At 35.1% G+C, this 13,543-nt stretch overlaps 1 protein-coding gene across 1 annotated transcript in view; it reads left to right on the plus strand.

Moving 5' to 3' along the window:
• The first annotated feature begins 617 nt into the window (after window positions 1-617).
• Window positions 618-13,543, plus strand: part of LOC6050296 — an 88,028-nt gene continuing 75,102 nt past the window's right edge. Inside the window, exon 1 of the mRNA XM_038263353.1 lies at window positions 618-699. The gene's annotated coding sequence lies outside the window, so the exon portion shown is untranslated. The remainder of the gene's footprint in view (window positions 700-13,543) is intronic.

Raw genomic sequence — 13,543 nt, forward strand, 5'->3', positions numbered from 1 at the left:
TGCATTTCCCCCCACCTCGTGCCGGGGGTAAATTTTCCTCAAGTGCTGTTTGTGCGACTTTTTGCAATGTTTACACTTCTTTAATCCCCCCCGTAGGAGGATTAAGCAACGGAGAATAAAAAAACTTTCAGAAACAAAAACACCGCCAGTGAAGGAAACAACTGTGAACAACAAATTGAAAAAAGTGCAACTGGAGTTTACAACTTTGACGGCAAATTCAATTGAATTGTTCTCGCAAATTTGGGTGAATCAAGCGATTATTTCACAAACCCCGAAAAGTGAGTGAGAGGAAAACTATAAAAATTAAAACAAGCAAAACAAAAAAGGCAAACTAAAAGAAAGTTCAAATCATCCGCCAGAACCAGACGGTTGAAGAAGCAAGAGCGGAAAATAAACACACAACAAAAAAGAGTTCAAACGAATAAAACAATCAACATTGCAAAGTGAAAAAAAGGGAAACAAGAAAAATCAAATCCGCGAGTTGCTGATACGGATGCTGCAAGAGAAAGAGAGTGAGAGATCGTTGTCCGATTGTGGTGAAACAACAGAAAATCTCGTCGTGGCGAAAACGGAGAGCCAAAGGGCAGAATCTGCAGACGAAGAGTGGTGAACTGAACCAGAAGCAGCGGCAGAAGTTGGTGCTGGCAGACAGTTACAGGAAGGAGAACCTTTTGGCCCCGCCGGGAACGTTTCGTAACGGTAATTATTTTGGTTGTTGTTTTTGAGCAAACTCTTTGATGACTGATTTTTTGGGATGATTTATTGTGATTGCATTATGTGGAAATGGTTTCATGCAAAAAAATACATTTTCAAAACAATTCATATTTTTAAAACATGCAGGAATAAATTTATATTAGTGTACCATACATTTGTAGAGACTTTAGTGATATTCAACATACGTTTATGATTTTTTATGTGAAATTTTATGAACTTTTCAACATTAAAAAATCTTAAATTGCGTATTTCTAATTAAATATGGAATAAATAAATAGAAGTAAAGAACAAAAAACCGTCCAAAATGGCTTTAGATTTGTTCGTTCTTGCAAACCGTTAAAATGAGAACAAATAAGGAGACACTAAGAGAAAAACATATTTCACAATATTTATTTATTAGTTAGCCCACAAGGACCATTTACGACATTCGGTTCTGAATTTCACAATATTCACAGTAAATCAAAGTTTTTTAAATTCTTTTTCAATTGAAAAAAAGACTTATCATCTTAAAAAATAATTTTGAAATAACAAAATTCTAGTGAATTACTAAATATATTAAAGCCTTTCCAATAAAATCAAGATAACGCATCAGGAATGAAAACAAAGCTCATACAGTCCAGACTCGATTATCCGAAGGTCTTGGCAAAATTTCACTTCGGATAATCGAATCACGAAAAAAAAAAATTTTCGTTGTCTCATTTTTGAGCTTAGTATGACCCTTAAACTACTCTAAAGTGATTTAAAAAAATCAAATCCAAGATGGCTTCCAAAATGGGGATGATAATTGGGCAGTTGAACTCGAATTTGATTTTTAAAGTAAGACAATAAAAAAATAAGAAACACAAATTTTTTGGTTCGTGATTCGATTATCCAAAGTCCCATACAAACCTTCGGATTAAAAAATTCATAACTCGGTCAAAGATTTTTTGCACAACCTGGAAATTTCTGAAAAGTTGGCATTTGATGTCCTCTAAAACATATCAAAAAATGAAAATAAAAATAAAAATAGTGTTTTTTTGCAAATCAAGTTTAAGTGACAAAAAGTTAAATAAAAAATCATCAATTTTTTTTACCGTGTATCATTTTTTTTCAGTCTAGTCCACACCCCCGGAGGACCCCGTGGCGCGGTGGTTAGCGGCTTCGGCTGCCGATCCTTCATGTGTGCTAAGGGGCCCGGGTTCGATTCCCGCCCATCTCCTCTGGGTGTTCTGTGTTTGTCCCGTTAGTTAGTAAATTCAGTCTGAAAAGACGGTGTGATGTCTGTTATTATTATATCCATACCTACAACTTTGCCCAAGACACCAAATCGATCAAAAAATTCCTTCAAAAGATACAGATTTTTGAATTTTCATACATCATTTTTGTATGGACAGCTGCCAAATTTGTATGGAAAATTATATGGACAAACTAATGATGCAAAATGGCTTCTTTGGGCATACCGAAGGCACCAAAAAAGTTTCAGTCGGATAAAAAAATACAAAAATTAAAATTATACAAAAAAAAGACCGATTTCGTAGAGAATTGCTCTGTAGCTGAAAATAATCCAATTTTATGTAATCTTTAAGGAAATAACAGAGAGTAAAAAAATCAAGTGTAAAAGTGTAAAATCAAATTTGCAATCAAAAAGTACTTTAGTGAAATTTTGATAAAGTGCACCGTTTTCAAGTTAAATGCAAAAAAAAAATCGAATGACCGAAATCTGAGAGAACTGCTATATATTGATTTCAATTTTCGTCGTTTTAACATCAAATGTATAAGTGTGATCAAAATTCTCTCATGCTCATGCTCAAATGTATAAGTCTGATCAAAATTCCTTTTGAAAATCTTGAAATTGATTTGTGAAGATTAGAAAGCCAAATTTTGACAAAGATTATTGAGAGGTATTTGGGACAGAAATAAACAAATGCTCAAACTATAAAAAAAATCTAAATATTTAAATTGCTCGAGTTTTTTTTTTGCTAGAACTGAACATCCTGAAGGCATTCAACTCCACATCCCATTAAATCAAAGCAAAACTCCATTTCAGCAAAGTCATTTATGGGAAATCAGTTTGGCCTTTGCTGCTCTGGTGCCGCTGCCGATATGATGGTCCCCCATAAAATCCCGATCAATTCGATTCGCGAAGCCCGTCGTGATCTCACGGTGGGATAAAATGTTCAACTAATGAAGCAACTGGTGAAAACCGCCCTACCCGGGCGTTCGCAATCACACGTGGCGTGGGTGGAATCGTGGAGCAGCAATAAAACTGTTTTACCTGTATGGTTGAGAATTCTGTTTCGAACCAAAAATATTATTAAAAAAAGTTATGTCAATTTTAATTTCAGAGACTTCTTTTTGAAAACGATCAAAAATTAATATTTTTTTTATTTTCTTAAATTTACAATCATTCACCCTAGCAAACTCCCGAAGTCGAGCAGCAGAGAGGGTGCGGGCAAAGCATCATCCAACCATTCGATCGAGCGTTTTATTGTGGTTACATGCGAAATAAAATTGAAGTTTGTTTAACAACAAACCGAGCGAGCCACGGAAGTTGAGTGGTGGGATGGAGGCGAACGAATGAGGGAATTGGGTGCATTTTTATTGGATTTTTCGTCGTCGTCGTCATCATCAGCATGCAATGGGATGACGACGGGGGAGAGGCGCTTTTATTCGCGATTTGTGCTGTTAATTAGGATTAGCGAATTTATTTGCCAATCCCGTTGACCCATTTACCTTGCAGTAACCCACACTCAAGGTGTACAGAGGTGAGGTAGGTCCGCTTTTATTGATTACCCCGTGCAACACGGAATTTTACATTTGATTCAATCACGAGGAACCGTTTTTTTTTTTTATTTTACATTTTCAACTGTGGAAAACTCGATAACATAACGTTCCAATATGTAAAAAAACAACTTTAAACTCCGATTCTTTTTCTGGAAAATATTTAATTAAAGCGTACTATGGGCAAAAAATATCTATTCCGATTTCCTAAGCAGCATTTTTATTTGTAACGGATTGCTTTACTTATTACTTTTAAAGACTTAAAAATAATACATTTGAATAAATTTAAAAGGTTAATCTAACATTTGAAAATATTTCAACACAAATGATACGTGCAGTGCTTCTGGGGACGCGCAGTCCTGTTTTTCGCGATAATTTTCGTCTCTTTTGTGTGGGAATATTGTTCCGTGCAAGCGGATGGTTGTGTTTGTGTGCAAAGTGAGGAAAAAATCAGGATTGTGCCTGCAAGAATGGTGAGTGGAGGGACGCGCTGGATGGGGGAAATTATTCAATTATGTTCCGTCAGTGCAAGTTTTGTTTGTGTGCAAAATGAAAAAAATACAAATCAGGATTGTGAGATAGATTTTTGTTGTGTTCTTTCTGTGCTGTATTCGCGATCGTGAAAATCAGGAGTGAGTTGCGCTGTTGCTATAAAACAAGATCGATCTTGGATTTTATTTATATTAATCGGTGAGTTATTGTGTGCTTAAAGCCCTTTCTTCATCATCGCTGGTTGGAAGGCAATTTGACGGTTGAGTTCGTTAGTTTTATCGCGTAAAATAATATTTTGATTCATCAAGAACGTTGTGTGGTGCGCGAGTCTTTTTTTTGTGTTGAAAAGACCTTCCCATAGCTCCGTAGCTCGGAGGGCTCGACGTCGGTTGTTTGTGTGTTAAGCCCTCTCCATAGCATTGTAGCTCGAGAGGCAACGAAAATCAATACCTCATTTAGCTAACAGAAAGAAGATCGGAAGGCATTTGATGGTTGAGCTCGTAGCGTCTATTCCGTAACAAATTTATGAATTAAATGGTAATATAATTAAAAATCAGACTACGCTATCATTACAGCATTGCGTTTAACACCTCATCCTATAAATAAACATTATTTGGCTTTATCTTTCCACAGCCGGCTGTCTAAGATTAAACCATTTCATTTAAAATTTAACAACAGTTAAACGGGAAATGTCTCATCCGCAGCATCCGATTGTTTGCCTTGAGAATAATATATAATAACTTTCAAAAAACGCTATGATTTTGGGTCACATCATCATCTTCTATGATGAATCCTGACCAAGCACCCTATCCTACTAACAAATTTTCAGGTTCTTGGCGCTTGTGGGGTGTAAGCACAGAGTAAATCAGCTGCCCTAGTAGCAACCTGCGCTAACTAACATTCCCGTCCCTTAAAATCGAGATCTACAAACTGACATGGCGGGCGCCGTTGGTGGCCAATGACTGTTACCTATTCGCAACTGATCTAGTTTTAGCAATCATGGTGTTTTATCTTTTTGGCGCATTCATACATGCTGTTGATAAGGGAAACCCACAAGATCGTCGAAGCCTATGATCAGTAGTGCTGAAAGGATATTACGGTTCTGTTCAGCAACGGAGGGGCAACCATGGGTGGTCTTTCATGCTCATGCTCATGCTCATTTGAAAATATTTCAACACAAATATTCCGAAAATTTATCAACAGTCCAGACTTGATCCTGAAGTCCTAGCAAAAATTTCACTCCGAATAATAAAATTTTCGTATAAACTAAGCACGAAAAACCAGCTCAAACATGACCCCAAAAATGCTCTGGGCATATGTAATTCAAAATAGTGGAAATAAACTATTTTAATTTAACTGATTGCAAATCGCTGTTATTTATGAAAATACTCATGTCATCAAAATTTTTCAATGTGGGTATCAAACGATACATTTTAACCTTTTTTAATTTTTTTTTATTTGAAAAATACAGATTTTTTTTACAAAATACCGTTTTTCACGTAAATACTTTCATTTTCATAATTTTCAATATGGGTATAAAATGATGCGCTGTTTTAGAGTTTTTTTTTAGATTTTTTTTTGTAAAATACTAAAATTTTCACAAAATACCGTTTTTCATGTAAATACCTAAATTTTCATAATTTTGAATATGCGCATAAAACAATGCGCTGTTTAAGATTTTTTAATTTATTAAAAATTATGAAAATTTAAATATTGTCACGATATTCGGTACTTTGTACAAAAATGGATATTTTCATTAAATATTGTGAATTTTTTTCATTCTCAAAAAAAACTCTAATAAAGAGATAATACATACAAAATTTCAAAAAATATTTTTTAAAATTTTGGAATCAATTCTAGCATTTCAAATGGGCGTTATTTTAAATATTTGACCTATTTAAAATGTTAGTCTTGATTCCAAAAACGAAAATTTCGAGGAGATCAAAAAAATTTATAAATGTTTCATTGTTGCCTTCTTCACTGAGGTAAGGCTATAATCCTGCTCTAAAATTGAACTTTTTATTTAAAGCTCGAAAACCCACCTTGATGTATACATATCGACTCAGAATCGAAAACTGAACAAATGTCTGTGTGTATTAGGGTGGTCCAAATCCGGACTTTTTTGGGGCTACCCCCTGGAATCAAAGATTGACCCATCACTAGGCTAAATTCCAAATTTGAGCTCATTCTGACCACGGGAACCCCTCCCTTCAATCGCTTAAAGTTTGTATGGGAAAAATCGTCAAAATGTATGGAGAAAAGCAACTGTTTTACTTTTTTACCTGTGGAAGGCGCCATAATTATCCAATTCTTACCATTTCTCAAATATAGAACCTTCATTAAGTTTAGAACAACTTTCCCGAAGACACCATATTTTTAGGATTTTTTCTAGTGAAGTTATTAGCGCCCAAAACTGACCTTTTTTGCGCGGCCAGCTGTAAGGGGCTACCTAACAACGATGTTTATTTCCAATTCGTACACGCACGTGCTCTCTCTCAGGTTCAAACTCTCTCACGAGCTTGCTCGCCTGCCTGCCTGCCTGTTTACCTACAAGCGCGCGCTGTTTCTGTGCTTTTACTTTTGTCGTCGTCGTCGTTTTCGTTTGCCGTCCGCTGCGCTGCGTTCCTGCATGTATATTATAATTTTCAACTAAAATAGCAGGTTTGATTTGATATATATAACTAAATGTTATATGTGATCAACAAAACGAAAAAAACACAATAATAGATATCATATTATAAGAGCGTGTGAGAGAGAATACAAATTTGATGAATTAGTTCATCCATGAATCGTCATCTGTTCTGATCCAAACCTAATTGCAAACGTTTTGGATTTTAATTTATCTGCTTTTGTTACAAGAAATACCATGCAGTTTCTTTTAGATAAAAAAAGGAAGGAATTTTCTTTAGATTTTTTTGAAACTGAATCCAAATGAGTATCTTAAAGGAAGGCCGCAACTGCAAGATCTGAAGGTAGTTAACGATTGTGCAGAAAGAGATGTTTCCTGAATCGAAAAATTTACAGGTAAACTGACAAAAAATGATAAACAGTTGCAATAAATAATTTTAGAGAGTATAAATGAAAATTTGCAGCAAAAATTGTAAAATTGCCTTGATTTGTTCTGATTTGTACTAAAGTATATTTTTGTTAAAGCAAACTACCTAAAGGAACAACATTTGTATTACCTGAAGATTTTTTTTAATAATTGAATCATTATCATGTTTCTTTAGCATATACGAAAATCTGCGTGTAATGCTTGGAAAAACAAACAAACCCTGTTCTCATGACATTTGCTGTAATTTTTTAATTGAGCCTAAGCTGTCTTTTCTTTAAACATTTTTTTTTAGCGCAGTTTTTTTTTTTGACATAATTTAAGAATTTATATGCTAAATATATCTCAAAACAATCCTGCTATTTTAGTTGAAAATTATAATATACATGCAGGAACGCAGCGCAGCGGACGGCAAACGAAAACGACGACCAGGCCTGCAAAAAGTTTCCAACCCAGCGTACACATGAAGCAAACCAAAATATCAGTTCACTGCTAGCATGTGACTGTAAGCCTACTGTGTCTGTTCAACCACTGCCGCCTGACTCGTGCCGGTCGGCTGCTGGAGAATGAGAGACGTGAAAAAATGAGCTACACTCACTCAATTCGTATCATATGCCTGACTCTTAAAATCCTCTTTAAACACTATTTTGACTATTTTCAAACAATTGAATGGTTGTAGATTGTGCAAAACACTTAAAACAACCATAACTTACATTCAAAATTACATTTCCATGCATATATACGAACTTTTTGTGTAAAAACTAGTTTCTTTATGTGTGTGCGTGCAACGTCGAATGAGCGTTGGTCGACTACTGCCTCGCATTGCAGCTGCTCAATGAGCTAGGGCACTCACGACTGCGCCGGGTTTTTTTATGTCACGGTTTTGCGGTTCAGTGAATGGATCTCAAAAATTCGTGTCAGCGTCGCCGATTTTCGCGTCATGACACCTGACATTTTCAGCACTGACGACGACGACGACAAAAGTCCAAGCACAGAAACAGCGCGCGCTTGTAGGTAAACAGGCAGGCAGGCAGGCGAGCAAGCTCGTGAGAGAGTTTGAACCTGAGAGAGAGCACGTGCGTGTACGAATTGGAAATAAACATCGTTGTTAGGTAGCCCCTTACAGCTGGCCGCGCAAAAAGGGTCAGTTTTGGGCGCTAATAACTTCGCTAGAAAAAATCCTAAAAATATGGTGTCTTGGGGAAAGTTGTTCTAAACTTAATGAAGGTTCTACATTTGAGAAATGGTAAGAATTGGATAATTATGGCGCCTTCCACAGGTAAAAAAGTAAAACAGTTGCTTTTCTCCATACATTTTGACGATTTTTCCCATACAAACTTTAAGCGATTGAAGGGAGGGGTTCCCGTGGTCAGAATGAGCTCAAATTTGGAATTTAGCCTAGTGATGGGTCAATCTATGATTTCAGGGGGTAGCCCCAAAAAAGTCCGGATTTGGACCACCCTAGTGTGTATGTGTGTGTGTATGTGTGTGTGTATGTGACCAATAATGTCACGCAGTTTTCTCAGCACTGGCTGAACCGATTTTGACCAAACCAGTCGCATTTGACTTGGTACAGGGTCCCATACGGTGCTATTGAATTTTTTGAAGTTTCGATAAGTAGTTCAAAAGTTATGTACAAAAATGTGTTTTCGCATATTTTCGGAAGTTGAATAAATGGCAGGAAATCGCACCAAATATCATCATGCTATACATCGTTAGTTAGGTAATTGAAAGACTTTTCCAACGAGTCCAAAACATTGATAATCTGGCAACCCTGTCTCGAGTTATAACCACTTAAGTGATATTTATGTACTTTTTTGTAGCCTGATCTCACTTGAATGCATGTAAACAATGTCCGGATCCATCATCCGACCCATCGTTGGTTAGATAATCAAAAGACCTTTCCAACGAGTCCAAAACACTGACGATCTGGCAACCCTGTCTCGAGTTATGACCACTTAAGTACTATTTATGTACTTTTTTGTAGCCGGATCTCACTTAAATGTATGTAAACAATGTCCGGATCCATCATCCGACCCATCGTTGGTTGGGTAATCGAAAGACCTTTCCAACGAGTCTAAAACATTAAAGATCTGGCAACCCTGTCTTAAGCTATGACCACTTAAGTGACATTAATGTACTTTTTTGTAGCCGGATCTCACTTAAAGGTATGTAAACAATGTCCGAATCCATCATCCGACCCATCGTTGGTTAGGTTATCGAAAGACCTTTCCAACGAATCTAAAACATTGAATATCTGGCAACCCTGTCTCGAGTTCTGACCACTTAAGTGATATTTATTTACTTTTTTGTAGCCGGATCTCACTTAAATGTATGTAAACAATGTCCGAATCCATCATCCGACCCATCGTTGGTTAGGTTATCGAAAGACCTTTCCAACGACTCTAAAACATTGAAGATCTGGCAACCCTGTCTCAAGCTATGACTACTTAAGATGCCACTTATGAGCCCTTGAGTGATATGTGTGTTTTTTGTATTCCGGAACTTAACGAAATTAGACGAAATTTGTGTCCAAACCCATCATATCACATATCACCCATTGTTGGAAAAGAGTGAGGAAGGCACCAACCACATAGGTGGATTAAGTTAGTTTTTAACATTGAAAATAGGTTCTGAGATGTTGGTACTGAATAAAGGCTGTTTGGATGGAACTTTAAAAACTTCAATCTTCAATATCTCTTAGGCAATTTTAATGGAAATTTTCTCAACTTTTCGAATATTTTTTTTTAGAAATTGGCAATCATAGGCATTACTTTAAAAAATAAAAAAAACTGGATTTTTTTGTTAAAATTAAACTTTAAATAGCTAAATCTTGAAAACGACACACTTAATCAAAAATTCTGTTAAGTACTTTACAGTTTGCAAAAGTTTGTTTTTTTACTTATTTTTAATTTCTGTTTAAAAATCATAAATCGACGGCAAAACTTGTGTTCATACTTTTTATGGCTCAAAAGTTGCGGTTTTCCCCTAAAAAATAACAAAAAATCAAAAATTGAAAAATATAGATTTTGAAATTTTGGAAAAACTCATTTCTGAGTAATAATTTTTTTCTTAAAAGTTCTCATCAATACCTACATTTTTGTCGAAGACACCAAACCAATCAGAAAATTCCTTCAAGAGATACAGATTTTCGAATATTTAAGTACCATTTTTGTATGGGCAGCTGCCGAAATTGTATGGAGTATTGTATGGGTGAACCAATGACACAAAATGGCGTATTTGGTCATAGGGTCAAAATAAACAAAAATAAGATTCACGAAATTGGTCGATTTTGTAGAGAATTGCTCAACTGTATATTATACAATTTTACGCTTGAAATACATACAAAATTGCTTTAAGAATTTAAACAACAAATGGTTTGCTAAGAATTTAATAATCTCAGAAAAACAGAATTCTATTTAACCCTTTCAGGCCTGGTTTTTCAAATATTGTTTATATGATGGGAAAATGATTTAATGGAATATGAAAATGAAAGGCTAGTTTTGGAAATTTTTATTTTTATTTTTATTTTCATCAGGCCGGAAAGGGTTAAGCCAACTTGATGTTACGTACTATATGGAAAATGTCGTAAAGCCATATCCATTTTGTATGACCATTCCGCAAATTTATATGGATACTTTAAAACAAAACTAATGATACAAAATGGCTTCATTTGACACAGGAAATGCATAGAAAAAGTTGCCATAAAATCAAAAATTACAAAGGAATGTCGATAGAGAGTTACTCTCATTTAAAATATCACTATCAGATCATATAATCATCAGGCACTAACTAACTTCCTATGTAAAATTCAAGAGTATACTTTTACAAGACACTGGTGAAGTAGCGCTCCATCTTCACACATATAAGTGCCCATAAATATCAGCTCAAATCTCCTCGTCGCGACAGGCAAAGCGAAGCTTAATGGAGTGCAAAATGCAACGATTATGCACATTTTCGCTCTCAAATGAGGCGAAATATCAGCCCGAGCCCAGCCTCTTTGCATTCAAAAAAACGAAGTAGAAAAAAGCGGGAAATAAATGACTGCTTGTTAGAAGGTTTGCCACTCGTGCTCGAGTTTTCTTCAGAGAGTTTTCCTTCCTGAATGGGTGAATCTTTTATCTCATCTCGTGTGGCATGCCCGTTGCCGCATCTTTCAGGGTTGGGTGTAAGTTTACTGGAAAAAAGAGTCCCAAGGACCCAGGACGGACTTGGAGGCTGACTGGAGAGAAAAAGTAATTAAAATTTATGTTTTTTTCAAAAGCTGCACACATTTTTTCATCCATTCATAAATGGAGTGTTTTTCATTTCTTTACCTTTGTTTGCGTAGGCAGCCAGCCAGGAAAGCAAACGTCGTCGCTGGTTCTATGAAAGGTGAGTTTTGCTTCACTTATACTTTTTCTTTTACTCTAACAGCGACGTTTTTCTGCACTTGGCGGTTGCAAGTGCTTTTAGAATACTAATGAAACTTTAGGTAGGAGGAGTCCAGGTAAACTGATAAACATTATTTTTGAAATTGTTATTGTTCTAAGCATTAAGTATCTTAATTTTAACGTTATAGTTTTTCACACAGCATAAAAAAACGATGGTAAAATCGCATGAACGTCACATTCGCCAAAAAGACACTTAATATTACACACTGCATGTACAATTTTTGTAAACACAAAAAAAAAGTTGCAACAGACGGGATTCAAACCCAGCACCAACAGTAAGCTCGGCCATCAGACCGATGGAGAACGGTAAGGATAAACGCATATGAGCAATTCTGTACGAAATCGTCCAATTTAGACCATTTAGTATGGACCAAAATGTTTACCGACGTGTTATGATTTTTTTAAATAATTTTTTTTTATAAAAGATTGAAATCTTGCACTTAAATTTTTAGACCTCATTTTTTTTATATAAAATCGAATTTGCAATCGAACAGTTTTTTGATTAAGTGCACCGTTTTCAAAATACAGAACTTTTTCGGTAACTGGGCGTTGTTTAACTGGGCTGCTTTTTAACTGAGCGCTCGATAAGTGGTCTGTAGCTGTAAAATTCCGGGTTTTTTGGTTTTTTAAACAGTGTCCATGATTGTCCATTCCAAAAAATATTTTTATTTTAACGGTACACATCAACCATAGCTTTTGCACCCAGATTTCTGTTACATACATTTTAGTATCTTTAATACTACGGGAACTATCGATATAATTTTTTATTCATCCCCTAAATAACTGTCTTCGTAGTTATTTACAACAAAATTTGACTATTTTTACAATCAGATAATCACGAATGTTTCAAATTTTAACATTGAAAATCGGACCATTAATTGCCGAGATATCGACGTTAGAAAATGGTAGGTTGTTTGGGTGAGACTTAGCAAACATCAATTCTCCTGTTTTTAAATCTTTGCATGGCAATATCTCAGCAACTAAGGGTCGTATCAACAAAGTTCAAAAATGCTAAATATAGAGAATTTTCTCAGCTTTTCAAAAATATTTTTTGTCAAGAGTGGGCAAACATGTGCACTAATTAAAAAAAATGAAAAACTGGGACTGTTTTCAAAAAATGGCTTTAACTTGAAAACGGTGCACTTTATCAAAATTTCACTAGAATAATTTTTGATTGCAAATTTGCGCCCAATATTTCGATTCTTTGAAAAAATCAGTATTGATTAAAAAAATTAAAACTCGGTCAAAGATTGTTTGCACAACCTGGAAATTTCTGAAATGTTGGCATCCCCTAAAACATATAAAAAAATACAAAATATTAAACATAGAGTTTTTTTTTGCAAATCAAGTTTTAGTGACAAAAAGTTAAATTTAAAATCACAAATTTTTATTTACCGTGTATTTTTTTCACTTGCAACTTTGCCGAAGACACCAATTGATCAAAAAAATCCTTCAAAAGATACAGATTTTTTAATTTTCATACATCATTTTTGTATGGACAGCTGCCAAATTTTCAAGGAAAATTATATGGACAAACTTATGATGCAAAATGGCTTCTTTGGGCATACCAAAAGCACCATAAAAGTTTCAGCCGGATTAAAAAATACAAAAATTAAAATTAAAAAAAATACCAATTTCGTAGAGAATTGCTCAATAGTATAATACCTCCTTCAAACTATGAATTCTAGTTAATTAAAAGTGACCCTTTCACCACGAATCGGATTATCCGAACCAAGGTTTTAAAAAATTAAATTGGTAAATAAATGATTTCAGATTAGCATATGGCATGGATTTTTTTTCGAAACAAAATAAAGCTCACTCATTGCTTTACCCTATTTTCATGTCTTCACAGTCGCGTTCAGTTTACTCGGCAGGTGAAAAGCGCATTTTTCGTTGCCGTCTGTGGTCTGACGAATCTCCATTTTGAGAAAAATTATGAATAGAAAATTACAGGAAAAAAATAACCTACAAGCATAAAACTCAAGCCAAGTCTGGTTCAGACAGATGAATTTGAAAGCAAAAAAAAAACAGAGCTAAATGATACAGGCTGTTTTGGAGCATGGTGTGGGGAAGGGGGAACTAAAAGTGGAGG

This window comes from Culex quinquefasciatus, chromosome 3 (genome assembly GCF_015732765.1).
Source record: "Culex quinquefasciatus strain JHB chromosome 3, VPISU_Cqui_1.0_pri_paternal, whole genome shotgun sequence".
NCBI classification, from domain to species: domain Eukaryota; kingdom Metazoa; phylum Arthropoda; class Insecta; order Diptera; family Culicidae; genus Culex; species Culex quinquefasciatus.